This window comes from Mytilus edulis, chromosome 2 (assembly GCF_963676685.1).
Source record: "Mytilus edulis chromosome 2, xbMytEdul2.2, whole genome shotgun sequence".
NCBI classification, from domain to species: domain Eukaryota; kingdom Metazoa; phylum Mollusca; class Bivalvia; order Mytilida; family Mytilidae; genus Mytilus; species Mytilus edulis.
This window is the reverse complement of record NC_092345.1, coordinates 42,425,052-42,429,332: the sequence shown is the minus strand read 5'-3', so window position 1 is coordinate 42,429,332 and position 4,281 is coordinate 42,425,052.

The window sequence follows — 4,281 nt, the reverse complement described above, 5'->3', positions numbered from 1 at the left end:
AAAATCAAAATATATTATTGTTCTAAAACACAAGTAAAAGTAATACCATAAAACAGCAGGGTAAAGGTAATACTTCCTGTGATACCTTATATAAAATATCATGTAAATAAATGTAGCAACTGAATTAGATTTACAAGTTTAATTTTTTTCCCTATCAAAATTAATTTTCCTGTCGTTGAAATTGTTTTCTTTTGCATATCTTTTTAATATTTATTTCGAATAAGTATAAATATAAATAAAAAAATGTTTTCTTGTCGCTAAATAGTTTCTTGTTGCTAATATTATTCTTCTTGTCGCTTCTTGACGCTTTTTGTCTCTACAATTCTTTTTGTCTCTAATTAGTGAGACCACGCATGGGCATTAATACATAAACAAACCGCGACTTGCGATTTGGAACAAGAACGTTTATTAAATGATATGATGAATGGTTCTCCATTTCTTTATGAGAGTACAGTATCAAATATCAGTTTCATAACGGTAAAATATAGAAATACTCCACTTCAGTTCTTGTGACAGAAATAGAATTATCGATCGGCTTTCAGAGAACTCTCGCAAGTTATCAAAATTTGGGAATTCCCTCTGACGTGTTTCTAAATTTATAAAAACACTAAATATAAATACTGTTTAATTCTGATTTTCCGTATTGTTAAAAACACGCATATAAGTCAAGGAAAATATCACACATGAAGATTATGAGTAAAACATTACAGGAAAGTTGTTTATGTTCAATTGTTTTGCTTGTTTTTACCTTTTAAAGCAAGACAATCATAAGAATCTGAGATGTTGCTGAATGTTTAGAATAAAACGAATGACGTGAGGGAGTGTATCATAGGGTCAATGGTAAAAGTCTACAGATTGCTTGACAGCAATCGTATCCCAAAAATAATACATTGTCATGTTATCATCATTGTTTTTTTAGATAAAGTTTATGTATTATTGAAACTTTTATAACTTGATGTAATTTAAAAAAAAATATACTTATATGGTCCAAATACTCATATGGTCCGGCCCGTTAATAACCAAACAAGTATCATACTCATATGGTCCGACCATACGCGTACGGTCGGACCATACGCGTATGGTCGGACCATATGAGTATACGCATATGGTCATGACCATACGCGTATGGTCCAAATACTCATATGGTCCGGAACATATCCACTGTTTCTCCAAAACTTTAAACCTTAAAAGAAAGTTTAATTTCTTCAAAAATTATTGTAAACTGATAGCTTCTAATGTTATTTTATATAATACTATTTATCTATTTTTGTGTGACTTAAATATGACTACATAGTCTGTTCAGCTGATACAATGAACATAATTATGACTGTTTTGACTGTTTTCCTTTATGTGTTAAGAAAATAGATATTTTTTTATAGATTTTATCACTTCATTGAGTGCGCTACAATTATTTTTCCACTTCAGACAGTTAAATTTTCAAATTTTTAAACTTGAAGCTTGCTAAGCCTATTTAATATTTGAATTTTGAATGTTAAGAATGAAAAAATAATGTATTGCACAAGATTTGGTGGTGGAATCTGCTTTTTTAATAATTTATAGACAATATATATATATGCATACAAACATAATCCTTCTTTACCAATGATCTACAAAAAGATATGTTTTTTGTATGTGATGTCATCAGGCATAGTCCCTTTTCCATGACATCCATAAGAAATTCTAAGAAAAGTAAAAAAAAAAAAAATGGCATCATATTTCAAGTTTGACCAATAAAAAACTCAAATGAAAAACCAAAGCTAATCTGAAAAATTAACAGATTAGGAAAAGGATAAATTGGCTAACAATTAGAGAATCTCTTATAACACTAATGTCTTTCTAACATTATTTCTTTTGCTTTTGTTTTGTAATAATATACATTTTTGTACTACAAGTAGTAAAATAAATGTAAAAGTGAACTGTGTTCTAATTTGTGTGATGGTTCATACCATTTGAACTTTGGTATTGTATTTTGACCTTTCTGGATACACCTTATCACTATTTGTCTGCCATTACTGGACATCACACTGACACATGTTCCCGTAAAATTTTGATGCCACAATGGAAAAGTGATTGTTGTATTATGTCAAAAGTTCAAGCGGGACAGATTCTCGGGTCAGCTGGGAATAGCTTTAAGGTGTATTGTGGCTTTGGTTAATTTGTACATGAAAATACTTTCTTCTTTTGCACAAAAATAAATCATTTAATTTCAAAAGTAACAAATCAAATCAATTTTATCGATTTTAACCATATGAAATCAGCTGATGGCAGGACTTCTGTTCATATTTACGGTTATATAAAAATAAGATGTTGTATGAATGCCATTGAGACTATACACCATTTCATGAAATGGCTTACTTAACTTCATCCAGGGAAAACATCATAGGAATTTGTTATAATAAAGTTAAGTTTTGCCTACTTGCCTCTTAAGATTCTTGTTGGTTTTCATGTTAAGTCATCAAAGTGTGATAAGATAAATAAACTAGAGGCTCTAAAGAGCCTGTGTCGCTCACCTTGGTCTTGTGCATATTAAACAATGGACACGGATAAATTCATGACATAATTGTGTTTTGGTGATAGTGATGTGTTTGTAGATCTTACTTTACTGAACATTCTTGTTGCTACAATTATCTCTATCTATAATGAACTTGGCCCAGTAATTACAGTGGAAAATATTTTCTAAAAATTTACAAAAATTCATGAAAAATGTTAAAAATTAACTATAAAGGGCAATAACTCCTTATGGGGTCAATTGACTATTTTGGTCATGTATTTTGCTGAACGTTATTGCTGTATACAGTTTATCTCTATCTATAATAATATTCAAGATAATAACAAAAAACGGCAAAAAATTCCTTAAAATTACCAATTCAGGACAGTAACCTAACAACGGGTTGTCCGATCCATGTGAAAACATCAGGGCAGATAGATCTTGACCTGATAAACAATTAAACCCTGTCAGATTTTCTCTTAATGCTTCGGTTTTGAGTTATAAGCCAAAAACTGCATTTTACCCCAATGTTCTATTATTAGCCGTGGCAGCCATTTTAATTGATTGGCAAGGTCACGCCACACATTTTTTAAATAAGTTACCCCAATGATGATTGTGGCCAAGTATAGTTTAATTTGGCCCAGTAGTTTCAGAGAAGAAGATTTTTGTAAAAAATTACTAAGATTTACGAAAAAATGGTTAAAAATTGACTATAAAGGGCAATAACTCCTAAAGCGGTCAATTGACCATTTCGGTAATGTTGACTTATTTGTAAATCTTACTTTACTGAACATTATTGCTGTTTACAGTTTATCTTTATCTATAATAATATTCAAGATAATAATAAAAAACGGCAAAATTTCCTTAAAATTACCAATTCAGGACAGTAACCTAACAACGGTTGTCCGATCCATGTGAAAACATCAGGGCAGATAGATCTTGACCTGATAAACAATTAAACCCTGTCAGATTTTCTCTTAATGCTTTGGTTTTTGAGTTATAAGCCAAAAACTGCATTTTACCCCTATGTTCTATTATTAGCCGTGGCAGCCATTTTGTTTGATTGGCAAGGTCACGCCACACATTTTTTAAACAAGTTACCCCAATGATGATTGTGGCCAAGTTTAGTTTAATTTGGCCCAGTAGTTTCAGAGAAGAAGATTTTTGTAAAAGATTACTAAGATTTACGAAAAAATGGTTAAAAATTGACTATAAAGGGCAATAACTCCTTCAGGGGTCAACTGACCATTTTGGTCATGCTGACTTATTTGTAAATCTTACTTTGCTGAACATTATTGCTGTTTACAGTTTATCTCTATCTATAATAATATTCAAGATAATAGCCAACCAGATGCTCTGCAGGGCGTAGCTTTATACGACCGCAGAGGTTGAACCCTGAACGGTTGGGGCAAGTATGGACACAACATTCAAGCTGGATTCAGCTCTAAATTTGGATTGTGATTAAATAGTTGACACAGCATAGGTTTCTGACACAGAATGAATGTGTTCTAATGAACTTAAAATTTTTGTTTTCTCTTAGAGCAATTCACTATGCTGTTGAATATTAATCCTCTCAAAAAAATGTTTGAAGAAATTTTCTTTTTTATTTATGAAATTTCAAATGAGAAAAATTGAACCCAATTTTTTTAATCACATCCCCCTTTCCCTTATTCCAAAACTAATCTCAATTAAAATTTCTAATGGAGTTTGCAACAATAACTACTCATTTAAATACATCATAAAATATTAAGATGTAAAAAAAACTGCTTGTTATCACTGAATGGTAAAGATTA